This window comes from Pectinophora gossypiella, chromosome 11 (genome assembly GCF_024362695.1).
Source record: "Pectinophora gossypiella chromosome 11, ilPecGoss1.1, whole genome shotgun sequence".
Taxonomy (NCBI): Eukaryota; Metazoa; Arthropoda; class Insecta; order Lepidoptera; family Gelechiidae; genus Pectinophora; species Pectinophora gossypiella.
This window is the reverse complement of record NC_065414.1, coordinates 16731789-16752334: the sequence shown is the minus strand read 5'-3', so window position 1 is coordinate 16752334 and position 20546 is coordinate 16731789.

Sequence of the window (20546 nt, the reverse complement as noted above, 5' to 3'; positions counted from 1 at the left end):
GGTACCTATGTAAAGTGACTTCGCTGGGTTTATACCCAGCAGGGTTTATAATTATTAATTATCTGGATAATTTCATAGGTTGCCCTGCTGGGTGCAAAGGATAAGAAGCAGTTTCTAGTGTTATGGTTTGTAATATTTATTGATTAAACATTAAAGTAATTAAACATAAACGGAATAAAGTGAATAATTTGGTCATTATTCATTTGTTTTAACTTTTCTTTTATTTTTTTTAATCTTTTTTGTTTTCCCATCTTCTTGTTTATTACGTACAGGTCAAATTGATAATTATCCATTCCGTTACAAATATATAAAAACAAACACCAACGATTTGCTTTAGTTTCGGTGTTTCGGTAAAGCCAAGACCGGAAAGTTTTTTACCTAGGTACTCTATAGAATAGCGTTATACGGGGAAAACACATACAAATAATCCTGAATGGAGCGGGCAGGGCCACTAAGTAGTTATCACAAGATGATTTACGGTTCTTGTCCTCTCCAACAGGATTTTATGATATTTTGACTGAAATATTAACTTTAATAGGTACTTAATACTTTCAAGATACAGAATGTATCTTGATTATTTTGTTATAGTAAGCATTTACTTAATAGACCTATGAACGAAATATTTCACAGTTTAAGTAGCAATAACTTTATTACATAAGACGTTAGCGACTTTCAAAGACTTCAATCGCTAAAGTTATAATGGGAAAACTTCGTCAGCACTTGATTTTATTAAAGGAGATCATCGTTAGCGAAATATTTTGTTTGCCTAAGTATTTACTTTATTAAAGCGTGTATTAACTAACGGTGATGGGATGGTAGATCTGCGCCCACTAGTCGACCGTATTATTAATTATTATGTTAATGATTATAAAATTCACTTTTTGCAGTTTTGTAATAAGCTCAAGTTAGAGTAAAAACCAATTTAGTAATGCCATCTTGTGGCAAATATGTCGAACTTTTGTGTTACATTAAAACCGTGAAACTGTGAGGCGGGAATGTCAGCGTTCAGCAATATTTCGAAGTGAAACGTTGTAGTTAAATCTTTACAAGATGTCGTTACTTGTCTACTTTAAATTTAGAAAAACATAACTTGCACAACGTCTTGGCACGGTGCGGTGCACGGTGCTTGGGGCGGTAAGTATATTATTATATTATACTACCACGAAACTTTTCTACTGCTTCATGAAAATCAGTTAGTAAGGCACAGACCATTATACAAATTTTGTTCATTGAGAGATTATGTATAGGTACAAATTGTCTACAATATTAGGGATTACAAAGGTTTATATACGGTATGTAGGTATATGTATTAATGTGAATACCAAATATAGATACACCGTGAAAGTAAAAGGAACGATCTCATAAATATGTATTTTTACCGCATTTCTATATGCAGGATATTGAAAAATTTCGGGATTCGGCAACGCTGAAACCATTTCCGTATTTGATAAACTTTTGTACAAATAATATTACAGTTTTTAGCTCTGTCGTTGTTTTTTCAACGTGTTTGATTGAAGGAAAGTATAAAATATATGTCTACTCTCATTTTAGACAGCCTAACGTAAAAGCAGTTCGCTGTTTTGATTTCCCAAGAGACGTTCAATTCGCTTTACTTTTTTACTGAATTAATTTACATTCGGGTTGTGTTTTCATTGCTTTGTAATATTTTCTTAAATTTGATTACAAAAGTCCAAAAAAACTCTGTCTCTTTAAATCCAAACTCGACACCAGTATTATGAATTTTGAAATCCTAGAGATTTCAGGTGTTATTTCATAATTCTCGTCCTGGAGAACTGTACTGCACAGTTCAGATTCGTTTTGAAATATTTTTCAAATCATTATATCCCTACTTATGATTTTAAATGTTATGATTCAGCGACTTTAACACTAATGGCATGAATAGAGCCCAAAGTCCGCAAGTAATTCTATTACCTAATTTTTGTGGTTCCGGAACGGGAATATTTTGTAACGTTCGAGTTTGTGTGCACGCGTTCACTCAATAACGCGACACGTTTACATTATACACTTCCGCTTCCGTCCGTTTGTCCGGCCAAGTAGTTAATGCCATATGCGGCAAATCTACAATATCACGTCAAAAAAAAGCTTCGGTCCCGTATCATTCATGGTGCAGCCCGTACAGCCTGGTGGAGAATTTTAAAATCTTCCAGTCTGTATTCAAATTTAATTCAAAAAAATATCTTTATTCAGTAGGTAACATTGATATAGTATAGGTACATTTTGAATCGTAATTTTTTACATAACGAACGTCTCATCAGTCTAAAACTACTGATCAGTCACCGGTTCCAACTTTATTTCTTTAGCGCAAACTATAAATAGTAGCCCTACACATAATTAATGTACTTAGTTCGCATCTCACTAAAAGTAGGTTCGGTCATTTCGGGTCTAAACAAGTGTAATAACTCTTGGTTTCCCTAACCTCAAGTTCGGACCCCGATTAAAAATAAAATAGCCGAGGTAGGATTTAATACAATTTATGACTTCTCCTTGTTAGTCTTAATAATATGAACGACCCGTAAATACGTCTAGTTTAGGAAGATGTACGGTTATTTCCGTAATAGCCTGAAATTGGGCCGTTTATTATGATTGTGAAATGGCGAGCGAAATAAAATAGACCTCAATACACCTTGAAACTACGAATAATTGATATAAAGTAATTATGTAGAGTTTCAAGATACTACACAACGTACTGGGCTCTACTCAACAATCAGAAATGAAATTGGCAGGTGATTATCCGTTTAAACATAGCATCTGGTCTAGTACTTAGTAGCTTCAAGCCGTTTGAAGGCTCCTGGATAGGTTAAACTTTGCTTGTACTTATAGGCTGCATCAACAGCTTTAGGAGCATTTTTGATGTTTGGAGGAGCTCAAGAAAGACCTGGGAAGGAAGGTACTCTTGTAGTAAAATATCCAATAATTAAACAAGCCCGAGACTGCTGCACTTTGTTGATCACTAGGTCAACAGAAAGTGCAATTATAGAGTAAAGTTTGCTCTGTGTAGGTATGTACTGGTACGTTTATTAGAAGGGAACAAAGACAATATACAATAATTTCTTTTATTAGTTCTCTTCAAAGGAAATATTCATTTCAAGTAAATTTCAGGCCTGACGATTACAACAAATCCATCAGATAAGAAAATTTAATTACAAACTAAGTACTTAACGCACGTTTTTTCACAGTACTTTATCAGGGCCAAAGAATTTGAATAAATTGTTGCCGACGCAGCTATTAAGAGGTTTTACTTTGGGTTTACGATCTGAATCTCCTGATAATGGAGGGCTGTAAATTCACTTTCACTCTCTGTTTAATCTTAGCTATTCCTGCCCTTTAATTGTTTCTGAGCGTTTGAACAATTCCAAGATTTCGATAGATATCTAGAAGTTTCGTCGACAAATAAACATTTTAAATCCAGGGAAATTTTGAAAACTCTGCAAATGTTAAAATAAATAATAGTGCGATTATGTGTACAATAATTAGGCGGGTCATATACTTACTTCAATATTATTTCGTGAATCAAAAACCATATTTAGAGGATAATAATACCTAACAGCCTCCTTGGTTTAGTGGTTAGAGCGATGGGCTCACGATCTGGAGACCCGGGTTCTTTTCCGAAAGGGACATTGTCGAAATCACCTTCTGAGAATTCCCTTTGTTTGGTAAGGACGTCCCAGGCTTGAATCACCCGATTGTCCGAAAAAGTAAGACGATGCCGTGATTCGGAAGGTACTCTAAGCCGTCGGTCCCGGGCTTAGTAGCTAGTTCCCAAATACCTCCACCAACCCGCAGTGGAGCAGCGTGGGTGGTGTATGCTCCATACCGTTATATCGTTGATTGACGCCTGTGCCCAGCAGTGGAACGTATATAGGCTGTTTATGTTATGTTTATGTAATAATACTGATACTCTGAATTATATCGCGTGGTCTGCCAGTGTCCCAGAAGAATATCCTCGTACGATACGATTATTATTAGTGCAAACAATGAGGACGTCCTGGTGCCGAGCAGCCTTATACCGACTTGTTAGCAAAACTTTCACGTAAAACTTCCACCCACTCAGTGGATTTCACTTGGCGGCGAAGTTTTCTCTGAATATTTTCAACAGCTTACTGTTTAGACTTGTAAATGCACTTGTTTTCCCTGTTTAATGCATAATATTGTGAAGACGACGTGTTTGCTTTTGCCTAGTCGCTGACTGCTCCTGTGTCGGATTTACCTTAAATTATTTTTTGTTTCGTGTGCATAGAGTAGGTACTGTGTGATTTAAAACTTTGTGGTTCATGGTTGTGTTAACTCTATTCTTTATGTACTTACCACTATGCTCAACACTATGCAGTGACAAAAATACGAATTTCAAAAGGGTCAGCAATTTGATAGGACAAACTCCAATTTAATTACACAGTTCCATTATTCATGAACATTTCTGGGAAATATATATCTACATATACAAAATCACGCCTATTTCCCATTGGGGTGGGCATAGACCACAAAACTCCACTTGCAGCGATCCTGATACACCGCTTTCGCTTCTTCCACTCTTATCAAAGTTTCCAGTTTCATGTCAAGGAATTCCGAGGCTTTTTAAAATAGAAAAAGAATGAATGAGTGAACCATTTTCCAAAAATGTAGGTCACGCTGAAGACTCCCAGCTGTTACACCAAAATTTATATTTAAATATCAATCGACATGATTATCGTCCTTCGACGGCGTCGACGTCTGCTTACCTTAAAGTATCTATCGTCTTCCTTTGAAGATTAAAGACAAGCATTGCTTTATACTGTGTGTCACCAAATACTCTTGATGCTTAAAGTTCATTTGGTATTTATGAAGGTGTGCCCCCGCCTTTAATTTAATATTTACCATTTAAAATAACTTTATAGAGGCGCTAATGCGACCTTAACTTAAATTTAATTGTTTGGGCGATGAATCGTGAATTACAAATTGTACATTTTATTGAAACTTAGGTATTGTTGTTGTAGTACTATGATATTAATTTGATTTAGTACTTCTAGATTTTTGAGTTGTGCTTTTAGTATTTTTTTACTTTCCGGTATGTAGTATACGTACTATCGTATCCTGCTATTCCTGCAAAGGGTAGCGGTGTGAACTGACATGAAGTGAGACCTCGGGGGGATTCTTAATAGAATTTTAAGGTTTCGATTTAGGTATAGCTTTAGTTGCTCTATATTTACACATAATTCACAATTCATTTATTCGCCTTAAAAATGATCGGTACAGTTTGCAGATGGTCAGTATTTAGCATTTTTAGTTATGAAAATTATAACATGCAAATAATAATGACAAGAAGATATTATTATTATAAGATAAATTATTAAACTAAAATAAATTAACGAATATAACAATTATTCTTTCCAAATCAAAAAGTCATTCATTACAAAACAATACAGAAAAACAATGTCATAGAATATACATACATACTAGCCCATCTGTAGTCACAAACAAGTAAGTATGCAGTTGTTAAATTTCGTCTCCATGAGCACAATGTAAATGTAATACTTATCCATAATTGTATAAATTAGGTTCGGGGAGCTACAGCAACCAAAGCCCTAGACGCGCCTCGAAGCACAGGCGATCGGAGCGTCCTCGGATGTTTTCCTCATTCATGAATATACAACAAGGGAGCGACTGTCGGGCGCAACAGTGTTTTGTTTCCAAGAATCTCTAGTATAACACAAATTGAAGCCTGTAAAGCGAGCTCCAAAGCCAAAGAGTTTTTAAGTTTTAAACACAGACTAATTACACATTTCCTTGAGTGACCTGCTTTGCTTTGCCTTTCGTTTTTGTTTAGAAATTAAGTCTCTTTAAAAGTCTGGACTTTTGTTTATACCTAGGTACATGGAACATATTTGATATCTAGAAACATTGAGAAGTGTATAATATATGCGAAACGGTCCAAATAACGGCATGAAGAAGATATATCGTGTGACGATGTGAAGCTTTTCTAAAGCTAAAGATCTGGGAGGCTTTCCTTTTATGATTTGTTCAGATGTAGGTCCCTATTTGCCGTCCTAAAACACACGCACGCTATAAAATTGGGAATTTGAATATTTGGCTTTATCGATCACGTTCAGCCATGTCACCGTATATCAAAAGCAATGCGGATTTACTACCTAGATTTTTTATTTATGTGCACATGTAGAGTATAATTTTGAAGAAAATTAAAAAAAAATATATGTACAACCATATTTTAGTCGTGTAGGTAATATAGTTATGTTGTTAGGGTCAACTCGAGCCAGACCTAAAAATATTTATTATCGTTTTTTTGTTCCCTAACTTTTATACAATATGCTTGGGTCATCGTACCGGCATTAATTATACTTACACAAAAACATAATATTCTTGCCGGTTATTCCAGCGCATTCCAGGCGTGAAGTAAAAGCTCACTAAAGACGATAGTGTTGGCACTTAATTGGTTTGTAGGACCACGGATAAAAGTGGTCATCGCAAAATTTATGAAAATTTTAGTGTTTTTTTAATTAATTTCAGTTCCATACTTTTGTGACGGAGAATTCCACTTGATATCAACTCAGAATCATGGTCTCAAAGCTTTCGTTACGATGTCACTTAAACGTCTGGTTTTTTTTACAATTTCACTATTAAATTTGTAGCTCTGCTTGCCTCAACAGAAGGTTTAATTATAATTTAGTGAAAAAATGTAAGTAAATATGCACGGTACGTACAAAAGCAGATATAGAACTCAGACAAACGACGGCAGAATCCTGGTGTTTCAAAACGAAATACCTATTTCAATTTTCTCCAGACATTGCTACGGAGCGAGACATATCTGACAGACACAAATGTGGTATTCACGAAGTCATCACGCCACATCACATTCAGCAGGTCAATAACCCGGGGGAATAAAAAAAGATATAAAACATTCGGTGACGATTCGAACAAAGGACTTTGAATATTTCAACGACAGTTTGTTTTGATACCATTATCACGGTACTCGTAAATGCTTACAGGAAATTCTTACAGAACAAAGAATATTATGTCATTGCAAATAGTTGATGTTTTTCCAAATGCTCGCTTTTTGTTGCAACGTTCCCTTTATAAACTCATGTTTGTTAGAGCTTAGTACCTATATCTATTAAATAGGTACTTAATCTGTGGTTAGCTTCCTATCGTCGTTGGTTCTCGCCTTTTGGTATTACAAAACCGTGTTTGGTGACAATATATCAACCTATTTTTCCCATTTATAGATGTACAATAAGTTTACATAGTTATGTCTCTTTTGTAGACCCATGTCATATCCTTTATTCTTCTATGACTATAACTCGTTTGAATACAAGATGATTATTTTTTTACTATAAAAAAAAGACTAATTGTCTCATACATTGGTTATAAATACTTTGTTACATCGTCATGTTCAATCAAGAGAACTCTAAGTCAGCGAGCGTGCATGAAGTCGCGGGAGTGGAAGAAGAGAATGTGATGTGTCAAGATCGTAGTAAATGAAATTTCGTGGCTCTGCCTACCCAAACGTGAAATAGGCATGATCTGATGTGTGTATGTTTGTATGTAAAAAATAATATAAATAAAATAAAAATAAAAATGAATTTATTTCTGTAAATCAGTTACAATTATTGGACAGGTCTCCCCAGTAAGTAATCAGATACTTGTGTTGGGAATGACCCGCAACTTCCCTTAAGGCTAGGTAACTACAGTTTTACAGATAATTGAGCCTCTTAATTTTATTTAGATAACAACCAGTTTAGATAATTTAATTAATGTAAGTTAGTGTTTAATTTATAAGTAAGTTATAATTTTTGATGTAGGTAGGTTTATATTTTATGTGTATGAACAATTTCAGTTTCTCGTAATTACATGATAATGTAACTTACCGTTCACAACTAAGATGCTGCAAACCGCAAGTCTATCGTACACAGTACTGCACTTTCCTTCCTCTGACTCTAATGAACTCACCTCCTGATTCACAACACTACTCATTATTATATAATGTTATTAAAACAATTCAATAAGTAACTTATTGTTATGCGAACAACATTGTTCTAAACTTCTTTGTGTGAGTGTAAACAATGTCAATCTCATGAGAATCGAATAATGAAAATAAAGTCAGGTCCGCTATTGCCTGAACTCTAGGTAAGAAAAAGATCGCGCAGATTAAAGACCACATAGAGGCAATTCATCTAAAAAAGCAATATTGCTTTTTGACATTTGCGCAAATAAAGTAAGTGTGCAATGCAAACAAATGTCAAATAGCAATATTGCTTCTTTAGATGAATTGCTTTGATGTGGCCTTTAATCTCTCTGATCTAAGATCCACACATAGACTCATTATAACACAGAATTACGCTTGTACACCCGAAGGGGTAGGCAGTGGTGTATAATTTATACATAAATAGCTGTGCAAAAGGGGACGAGCCATATACAGAATAATATATATGCCTATGTATACTAGTGACTCAACCCGGATTCTCTAGGTTTTACTTTTCAGTCTTCTTGATTAGACCTTGCTTCTCAAGATTAGCCCAAACATGCAAAAGAGAGTTTGAAATTCATAAAGAATGCTGGGATCATTATTTTAACCATCACTACAGGAAGACGATCCACACATACTTATATTTTTTTAAATTGAAAGTCGCGTTTCGTTATTCTTTTGTTACGAGAAGAGCAAAAGCGGGAAGCAAAATGATATTCGTCCACTTGAGGCAGGGTCCTAATTTCCTACAATTCGCAGCTAATACCGAGAGGCTTAGTGGAAAATAAATTGGCCCATACTTCTAAGGGTCACTGAAAGTGGTCCACAATCTGCGCCTGGACGTTAATCTATTGTTGTCATAACTCACTGACACGGTAACCAGCTGTTATCTACTTTGATCCGACGTTTTACGAAATTATCTAGGGCTTACTATAGGTATGTTGTTATAAACTTAATATCTAGACTAAAACTTTGTACATATATTGAAAGCCTGAGCTTGAATGTTTAGCAGGTAGATACAGCAAGTTCTAGGTCCGGCTGAGTTGGATATCATCCCAGGCACATGAACATTAAACAATAAAATAATATAATTAAAACACATAATGACGGGTTCTTACCACGTTTAAATCAGGGATATGAGACTCCCGATACTTCGACACTGTAATGTAATGTTTTGTGTGTGTGTTTCAATATCGGGAGTCTCATATCCCTGATTTAAACGCGGTAAGAACACGTTATGTGTTTTAATTATAATAATAACCGCGTAAACTTAAAACAATGCATAAAATAATATAGTTTATGACCAACAAACAAATACAATAAGGTACAGCAAGCGTGGGCAATGGCTGTTACGAAGCAACGGCGCCAGAGCATCGTCTCGTTATCTGTGTTTTATTGAATGAAATCACAATTTGTATCAGTTTCTTATTCGATACGAGTAGTAAGCGTCGATCAATTATTAACATTTCCACCGCGAGATATTTTCTCATCGTTTTCTTAAGACAACGTCCTGACTCGTGTTTTCTTAATTTTAATAAGTACGTTAGCTAAATCTTGTTTTTGAATTGGTCTCATAACTGAGTAGCCTAGAAGGGTATGATTCGTAACTACCTCCAGTGGCGGCCCAAGGGCGGTGCGAACGCTGCTATCGCACCGTGCGCCGTTTTAGGGGGAGCGCCAAAATCAGCCAAGTCGGATCTACAGGGGAGTAACTGGATTGGGCACACCTGGCCTGTGAATTTGACCTCCTAGCGACCTCCTAGTGGCCGTAAAAAGATTTAATTAGGTATATTTCGGTGGCCGAAAACTAATGGAAAAAGACCGCACTGTGAGGTCTCGCACCACCTAAATATTTTGCTAGGGCCGCCACCGACTACCTCCTTGGATGCCGAAGGACATGTAAGATATAATTTCTATCATTCATATTAAACCACTATTTATAGTTGCTTCTGTGCTGTTCTGGGAGCATATAAAAAACATAGAACACGTTCAGCTGCTTCTCTTCCCGGGCATGTCGTAAAAACCGACAGAGGGATTGCGTCCTCTAACATGATGGACTAATGTTATGGGCGATAGGCTGATCCCTTATCACCATAAGGTTCATCATATCCATCTTTGGACTTCGTATCAACAGTGGCTGCAAGTTGTCTTTGATTACTTGTGGCTCTGCCCACCCCATTAGGGATTACGGGCGTGAGTTTATGTATGTGTATGTATGTTATAGTTAAGACTTTACTTAAAGTTGATTGTAAACTGAGAAATAGAGAAACGGACCAAGAAATAATTTTATAAAAAGTATAATTTTATATCTTATTAATTTAAACATTCGTACTTTTAAAAGGTAATTTAATTACTTACTTAACCCAAATTGCTGACATTATTCAATACAGAAATGCTGTTTATTACGGTAAAATATTTTTATTCCTTCTAATACTTACTTACTCTTTCTTTTTTTTTTGAGAGTAAGTACTAGGTGTAAACCGTTATTTCATTTCACAATTTTGTTCGACGCAAAGGAGCTGCAATACAAAGGGAAGAATTCCCTGCATCTCGTAGGTTCTATTTTGCTCAGGAAATGGGAAGTCGAAATGCAAACGGAGCCTTATCTCGTTTGTCGTTTGCACTGAAATGCGGTCAGACAAAAGTATTCTATATTCTCAATCGTCTTAAAGGCAGTATATAAAAACAAGAACGAATTAAGAAAAATGTTTAATAATTAAAACTTAAGTATATAAATAATTACAGAATAAAATCAATACGGAGGTGAGGATGGGTAGAATAGCATGAAATAGATAAAACTATATTATAATTCAACAGTCTAGGATATTTAATGTTGTTATATACATTAAAGTGTGTACTTAACCAGCCCTGTCAATATTAAGATGAAAGCAACGTTTATTGAATTGTACGAGAAAGCGCCGTTTTCAACAGGATGAACATTGCAAAGATCGTTTTGACAAGTGGAGCAAGATGCGTATTTGAACTCCGAGTGGATTGTAGTGAGACTTTCTTCACAGTAGCTGCTGCAATCCCGGACCACGATTGATTCTGCACCTGAACGATATATATCATATCATTATATAACACAACAGGCTTGTATCCCCGAAGGAATAGGGAGAGATGTACGTTTAGTAAGTAGATACATCCACAAACATGAAAATAAGTACAGACAAACTATAAATATTACCGTCAACTTGCAAAATGTAAAACTTAAAATGGTTTCGAAATATAAGAATTACGATTCTTTTGTTCTATATTGGTGTAACATTTACATAATATTATATAATAGTATTTAATTCCATATCATAAAAGTGGTTCCTACTTATTTTACGAATATTGTAGACTTGTAGAGTCCCCTCCCCCTCCCTCTAATGCATTTATACACATTATACGTGGAACTCAAACATAGCTGGCTAGGGTGCACCTTTGCTGTATTATTCCTTATTCTCTGCCTCTGCCTACCATTTCAGGTATACAGGCGTGGTGATACGTTATGTGTTGTGTTGTGTGTGAGTTGTTAACTTTCACATAATTATAAGCAACAATATTAAGACACTTACCTTTAGAAGAAACAGATTTGTACCTCCTTGTAACACATGCTCTGTGGCCTTGGCGGCAATATTTCACAGTTGTTCTTCTATCAGGACGCCAGCAGGTGGGATCAGTTACAGTACTGCAAGCATAACATATTCTTGAGCCTTCTAAAATCGTAGATCTTGTATCGGGCATTCGATATACATCTAGACCTTTTGTAGGTTCTAAAAGTTGACGTCTAGTATTCGCTATCTCTTCTGAAGTTTTATTTTCATTACTTTGGTTGGGTTCTACCTTTTCTTTGGATTCTTGAACCTTATCTTCATTATTATTCTCTTGACTACTTTCCACATCCAAAGACCGTCTCACGTCAGGTGATGGATCAAAGTCGTGTTCGGAGATACAATGCGGGTCATCATGTAAAGGACGGTTATCTCTCAGGCCAACCGTTAATTCGTTCATATATGTTTGGCCTGGCTTGGAGTTTTGATTTGGTGGAGAATTTAAAGTATCAGCAGATCTATGGAAACCAAGATAATTACTGATCTCATCAGCGTTTAGACCGAATCTTGCATCATTAACATGTAAATAAGCATTGTCCCCATGCTCATCTACTTTATCAGTAGTTTCAGGAGTGTTACTGCCGCTTTCAGGGCCACTTTCAGGAATATTACCTGAACGCAGGACTTTCTGGGCTGCTTGGTCTACATCAGGAAATTGCGCTTGTTGGTTATTCGTTTCATAATATGGTATTTGAGTCTGTTGTCTATTTGGAGAAATCATTTCATTAAAATTAGTCCCGGGAATCGTAGGTTTTATCGATTTATATTCCGAAAACTCTTGTGGCTTTTCTTGTAGTGGCCTTATGTCCTTTACTGGGAACATATGTGGTGGTCCAGGATTTTTCTCCGGAAAAAGATAGCCTGGAAGGTTTTGATAAAATGTATCCCCACCATGGTTGGTTGGTGAGTCGTGGAGTAATTGTGACATCTCTGGTGCAGAAGATTGTTGCTGTTGATTATTTGCTTGGGGAAATACGGATTTAGGCTGACTGAGCTCTGGCATCATGGATACTTGCTGTGGGCTTAATGTATCGGGTACCGCTGGTGGTGCCTGCTTGTTCAGATCTTGAAACGTAGCTTGTTGCTGTGTGTTAAAAGTATCGGGATATATTGATGGAGGCACTTGCTGTTTATTGTGTTCTGGGTACGTGGGTTGTTGCTGTAAATTAGGTGAATTAGGCATATTTGGTTGAAGTTGTTGCATATTTTGATCTGGAAACATAGGTTGCTGTTGTTGACTGAACCCATCGGGGTAAATCGGTTGAAGTTGTTTGTTTGATTCTGGTGTTGGAAAATGTTGTTGTTGATTAGAAATATCAGGAACCATTGGTTGTGGTTGCTGTTGATTTTGGTCAAAATACGGGAATGGGTGTTGGTCATTGAACATATTGGAAAACATTTGTTGTGGTTGCTGCACTTGTTGTTCTGGGAACATAGACGGTGCTTGTTGATTGTTTATATCGGGAAACATTGCTGGTTGCTGTGGTTGTTGATTATACATGTTAGGGTTTAAGAGCTCCTGAAACTGTTGTTTAGGATCGGGGTACGCAGACTTATCAGCATTTTCTGGAGGAACAGCAACCGGTTGTACTGTAGTGGTTGCCTGTAGTAGGAGGCCGATATTTCTTGCTTTCTCTTCTTCAAGTGAATGTGTGGACCTGTATTTTAGTGATGGTACTACTGCAGGACCATATGCAGCTGAATTTTCGTTTAATGAGCGACGACGCGGACAAGGTACTCCATTCTTCTGTGTATCTTCAAACCGTACTTTTTGTTGTTTTTCATCAAAATAAGGATTACCATCTGAACGTGGCTGTCCTGAAAATATTTTTTTATATTACAATATATTCACACACACATCCTTAACAGCGGCGGGTAGAACCCCAACGCCTTAGAACTATAACCTGCGACCTATTGCTTATAATAGTTATCAGTCTATGGCTTAGACAGCATATAATTCCTTAGTCGGTCTCTCCATCACAATCGGGATGATAAGCAGTGTGGATACTAATTCTAAACAAAATTTATGTACATATAAAACAAGTTGTGATTTCTTAAATTTATATTTTACTGTAAATTAAACGTAAAACTAACCGGACACAAGGAAAAAAGGCACAAACATGAACAATATTATCATCATACTGATGAATTTTCAACACAACTATATGCTAGAAGAAATGAATGCGAAATGAGTTGGATTGTGGATGAAAATGTTAGGAGCACTTTCCGAGACGGCATTTTATCGGCAAGTAAAAGCTGTAAACTAATATCAATCCATTGTAAAAATGCTTTCGACGGAAAGATATTCCGTGGAAAACAATGGCGGTTCCGCTAAAAGAATTTCTTTGTTATAGATTATTTTAAACTGACTCCTAACCCGTATCATAGGCAGACATTAAAATTACTTTAAGTACTTAACAATTCGTGGAAATAATCAAATAATTGTTTGCTTATTCAAAGCTATGACAGCGCTAACATTGTCCGTTTAAAAAAAAAATTTTGATTGTTTACTTAATTATGTACTGCCCTATTTCGGACAATCGGGCAATCAATCTGTAATGTCTTAACCAAACCAAGGCTCACAAAGTGATTTTTGTGATATGTCCCCAGCGGGATTCGAACCCAAATAAACAGCTAAACGTGTTCTATGTTTTTTATTCCTAGTTTAGCATAAATGACAATAATACGCACATCAATTAAAAGGCGGAAGTAAAGTTAACTTACTGCTGTTCACAGGCTTGGCCATTTTGTGTAAAAGCCTTATTGTCTCGGGTTTTCATGTCGAGAGATTCAATGGTTTGTCGTCGCCAGCTGGCCTGCGGGTTCGATCTACATAAAATATCGGACCCATGCAATGTCCTCGGTCCGGTTGCAGAGAACACTCAACATTGTGACCTATTGTTTGTTATTTGAGAATATCTTGAAAATGTAGGTTTATTGGGAGTGGGGCTTAATGTATCCCGTTGTTCCAAAACCTTCGAACAAAGCGAGATTAATAGAGTTTTAGGCACCTCAAGGTCATAACAAACATTTTACAAGCCCAAGGAGCACTTGAAAGACCCTCTAATGTTGCTTTAGTACCTACGCTAAAGTGCGCATTATGTTAAATATTAAGTTTTATGTTCTCGTTGCGTACAGTGTCAGGGAGGAAAAAGGGATGTTGCGCTGCGATATTTCGAAATAATTTAAGGAAGTAATTTCAGTTTCGTTTGAATAAATGGAAATGGTTGGCTATATTCCGCAGTAAGAGAATAACATTTCTCGACATCTCGTTGGCGAATGTTTTTAAACATCTTTTATACTTAATTGTTAATTCTGCAGGTTACATAGCTTTGTTAAATTGAATCAAAATTATTATAAGTACCCTTGTAAATATACCTCTAGATATAGTATACGAGCTAACATATTTTATAGGTGGCAATAACCGTAAACACGAGCACAGCACGAGCAAAATTCAAGTGCAAGAAAAATCATAACAGTCGTCATCACTCATCATAATTGGAGATACGTACGTCTCCGAAATGAAATGGCTAACGAAGCTCCCTCTGACCATTTAGCTGAGAGCCAAAATGAAGTATTCAATTATACTGAAATCTTTGATGATTTCAGTGAATTTATGTTCATTCAGAAGTAAGAGCAAGTTTTGGCAAAATGGGTTTATGTATTAAATAGAAAGGGCGTGAGTCAGCTTAATAGCAGACATTTTTGAAGTAGGTGTTGAGTTGTGAAACCATCGGGGAGAACGGCTGTAGATTTTTTGCTTAACTACTTGAAATTGCTTTACGCTTGAGACGTGTAGGTAGGAATAATTTCGAAGTGATCGTTGAATATAATAAAAAGTGGAAGAACTGGGCACCCTCAGGCCTGTTGTCTTAAACGTTGTACCGGGTGAGAGCCTTCAGCGCTCCCCATTTGTCCGGCCAAGTCATCCATCCATGCCATCAAGTCATGCCATCTGCGGCAAATCTACAATAAGTCACGTCAAAAAAAAGATAGTTGTTCGAAGTTCAATTATGGCCGTCCGTGTTTCGGGCTTTGTAATACACAGATAAAAAAACCCATTCTTATTTTGTAAAAAAATATATTTAAAAATGATCTTAATATAAAAAAATTGAGCGGAGCTGGAGTAAATTTGAATAAAATTGCACATAAAAGTTAAAGGTGGACTGTATTTAATAGGATTATATTTTATAGTTACATTTTGAATGATTAGGTACGCAAAGAGTTGAAGGGAAAGAGTAATACAATCGCCATCTTGTGATCCAATTAAAAAACTTAAAACTAGTGTTGCCACATTATTTTATGTGAGGATTCGAACAAAAACTATTGGATAATTATCGTTAACGACCATTCCAACATATTTCATATTTTATTGTTACAACTGTCAAGTAGCCAATTATAATGCTATTTGATGTCTACATCTTAAATCACCACAATATACTATAACCTATAACGCTTGTCACCATTATTAAGCTTTGATGTACTTACGCAATGTATTTTACCAATGAGAATAGCAAAGTCGCTCAATGACAGCCTGTACCTACAGCTTGTACAGGATTAATAAGGATTACGTGTGGAAGCGTATTATACTCGTATTTAATTACATCGTCTATGAACTATCGAGTAATAATATGTATTTACCACACGCGTGATACCTTCACATGTCATATATGATGATAAATTAGATATGTTCGTAATCACTGAGGCACGCAACGTGCTAAAGATAGATAGTTTTCAGTCAGATAAGCGCTTCCCAAATAGTAGCACTTCTGAATAGTGGCACGCTTCTAAAGTAGTCGAACCCAGCTTCCCAGCTTGCTTGGTAAGCTGGATCGACGCTACGTCCCAAGAAAAAATTTCGTCGTCTTTTTCATAACTATAAGTGAAAACGATTATTTTTATTTTGTGGTACGCAAGATTGGGAACCACTGAACTAGATACCTACACTACGCACGAGGCATATTAGCTTAAGTAGGTGACATTGCACGTGTTCGAGTAAAACTGATTGTTTGCACATAATGTACAATATTCAAGGAACTTATCTTCTATGAAATTATGGCTCTACCTAACTCCCACCCATAGTTTATATATATTTTGTCAGTCTGATTTTCGATTACGTTTCGGGTATGTCACGGTTCATATGTCAATCGACAAAATGGAATGTTAAACAGGACACGGCACACAATGTTACGAAAACAAAATAATATGTAGTTGTGAAAGAATGTCAAGGATTTATGGCGTCTTTATTTGCCTGAAAATACTGCACAATTTTGTAAAATCGATGACACCTGGAATAATACTAACAAAGTCACCGCAAAGAGAACAGTTAACAGTAAGTGACTTCTACATTGTCAGATTGAACTAAGAAAATTAATTCTACGTTATCAAACATGGTGCATTATCATGCAAATGATTAAGAGACAAGACATACTCTTTATAAACGAATTGTTCATCATTGGATGCGTTTTGGAGGTGTGTAACCTAACCACAGTGCAGTGGAGCAGCGTGGTGGAGTATGCTCCATACCCCCTCCGGTTGATTGAGGGGAGGCCTGTGCCCAGCAGTGGGACGTATATAGGCTGTTTATGTTATGTTTATGTTATGTATGTAACCTAACCTGTATTGGGCTGGTTAGAAGTTTATGCGGGTTGGAAGGTCAGACAGGCAGTCGCTTCTATAAAAAATCGGAGCTGTCAAATCTTCAGGCTAGGTAAGCGGACCCTGTGAAAACGGGATAACGCTACAGAGATGATGTTCACCACTTCAATCCTGAGCAGAATAATCCTAAATCCAACTTGTAAACCAGTTACTTCAATGCGTATGATGAACTAATCATAGTTGTTGTTTACGTAGTACCAAGGGATGATTTTTTTCCTGATATTTTTCATCTGACTCAAACTTGAAACAATTTATCGACAATGATAATAATGATTCTATTAATATTACAGTACCCCCTTCCGGTTAATTGAGCGGACTGTGCCAAATGGTGGATCGTATATCTAAGTACTCTTATAAGCTGCTTATGTTTTATTACTCACTTATGTAATATTATAGGTAGTACATGTAGAATGGATATAAACGTAAATTTTAACCTTATCTTTCGACTTTGGGATGTAATACACATTAAGCATCTGATAACAACTCTCAATATGTTTGGAATACGATTTCCTTTTCTTTACCAAAAGTTGTATAATTCACATGCTATCTTTGAAATTCCAATGGAGTTTTAACAATGTTGTCTTGTTACAATTTTATTTGTTTTCCTCTTCGAGAATGTCTTTCAGTTGTGTAACATGTTACAGAATTGTGTAACAATTCATGTTTGCAGAGATAAGTTACATTTAAGTAAGGACGTCTTTGATAAGTAATATAATTATTAGATCTATTGTTTAGGTCAAGCATATTGTATAATATTATTATAGTACATTAATATTTTGCGAACGAAGCATCTATACCATCAAATGGTTAAAAAATATATTTGTTAGTTTCTAAAGTACTTATTTCCAACACTCTTAAAGAGAGACATATTACGAATTATGATCTGACACAAACAAACCGTTCAAAAAGAACCGTACTTACTAACTTCATACAGGGGCAGTGTTCCATCGACTTAAAGTAAAGGATTGTCAATATTGGAGCATTAAGTAGATGATGAAAGAAAAATGGAGTTCCCTCATATAAAGGGACCTTAAAAGGATTTGAAATAAGAAGTAAAGTTAAAGTTCCAGACCAATTGTTTGTCGAACCAATTACAAAGTTGTGTACAAGTTCTTTTAACAACTCTGCGAATACGACTCCGTTGTGATTGCATGTTACTGTACTGTTGATTTCTTTATTGGTTTGTAAACTTGTAACATTGGAACTTTGTTCTACTTTTGAACGCATTTTTTTAAAACAGAACGGTTTTACAAGTTTGTTATAAACATATTTTTATCACGATTTTCTACTCGCTGTGTGCTAAAACTGAAGCTTCGTTTTCATCGGTTCAAGAAGTAAAGTTCAGGAAGTCGTATCTACGAACTAATTGCTACAGCCCAGGTAGAAGGGTTCCTTGCTTAACTTTAATGAAGTTGGACAACTCTAGCGATCAAGCGGGCTTCAAGCTTACTCTCGGTGGCAACTATAAGAACAATCAAACAACTTCAAGTGTTTAGTAGGTACCTAGTTCGAGGCACTTTGATTTTCCAATCGCCTACTTTTGGTTTATGGAAGATTAAAAAAAGTTTTAACCATAAATTAACCTATCATGTGGGTTTTGAGACGGATGACCAACCTCAGCAACCCTAGAGTCAGGGTTATTATTGGGCCAAGATTACGTTCTTACACCAGTAATTAAGACTACATCCTTACATCATTATGTAGTAACAAGGACTAATGATTAACTTACCTTCTGAAGCAGGGATCATTTTAGTTTCGAACAATAAACTTAATCTACTGAATGTATAAATGACAGTCACAGTAATGATTGAAAATTACCTAAATGATTTGTCGGATTTGACCGTGAACTTACAAAAGGTCGTTGGAAGCCGTGAAAGTAAAAAAGCTCTAAGTAAAGCAATATGACGAAATGGTCCTGACTTAAAAAAGTTCTAATTGCCCTTTCCGCGTAAATCGCGAAATCGTCTCAATAATGGCCTCGAAAACATTCTCCGAAGTCGCAGCCACAATCAGGGTAAATGCGCAATGTACTCTCCGAACTACAGTTGCAAAAGTGTATAATTTTCGTGCATTAACAATATTATTTGCCAACAGAGCACGAAACTCAATTATTGACTGTCCCACAGTCGAAAATGAATTATTAACGAGCACGACTGACTGCTCCTTTTACGATTGTTTGGTTTGCGTATTCTACGAACTCGAGATACATTATTTTGCCAGCCGCAAGTTACAACAACTCAATAAAAATGTTTCTTACTCGTTTACTTTCGAATAACGACTTTGTTACGTATTTGGCAAGTTTAATTTTGCAATTGTGTAGGTGTTAGGGAGGCTTGAAAATGTAATTGAGTTGTGCGCGCTGTCAAGTGAAATATTTCCATACAGCTGTAATTTTATCACTTTGTTTTTGGAATGTTATGAACAGCGTTCCTTGAAAGACTTATATTATTTTGTATTGGTAAATTACTGTTCATTTATTTTATGACTTTGATCTCAGTTGATTGATCCATTAAAAGTCTTAATTTGCTACTGTGCTATGCGGAGGGTGCTGAAGTACAAGCCTATTTGCCTTGTCAAACGGTATGATGTAAATTAAGTGTAATAAATATACAAAACGAACATTAAGTACATCAATTTCTGTTTTATCAAACAAAATATAACGGACTCTTTCTTCTCTTCTTTAAGAAGACGGTCGTTAGGTATTTACCACGCGAGTATGTACTTAGTTGTTTTGAAGAGACCATAATGTATGAAAAACAAATGAGTTGATGAGAAATAATAAATGAGTATATTGTTATATTTTGTACATCATCCCCATTTACATAGGTGCATAAAAAGCTATTCTAAATTCTAAAAGCTATTAAAGCTTGGTTCTCACCATTTTGTTATGTAAAATCGCACCTAAATGTTATCTAGATTGTGTCTAGATTGTTTATCGCTCTCTAGTTTCATGAAAACGTTTTCATATGCAGTGATTAAAATGCAAAGTCCACTCGAGCCGTTTTTCGTCAAGCTTTACAACGGACGCGATTCAAAATGCGTCCACGGGCGCAAAATAGTGCACTAACGAACTACACCGTGCAGTGCTGCATAATCGAAAGCGGTAAAATGGTTTGTTCAAACGGTTTGTTGAAAACCAAGCTTTTTGAAATAATACATTCTGATGTGATTTTATTATTATTATTATCAGGCAGGCAGATTTCACTGACAAGTGCCTGTATTCGACTATTCAGTAGTTGTGTTTTCCTTTCTCTGTTTTATGGTAATTGTCCGATTTCTGTTCGTGATTTTCTTCAACAAAACGATTTCTTTCAATT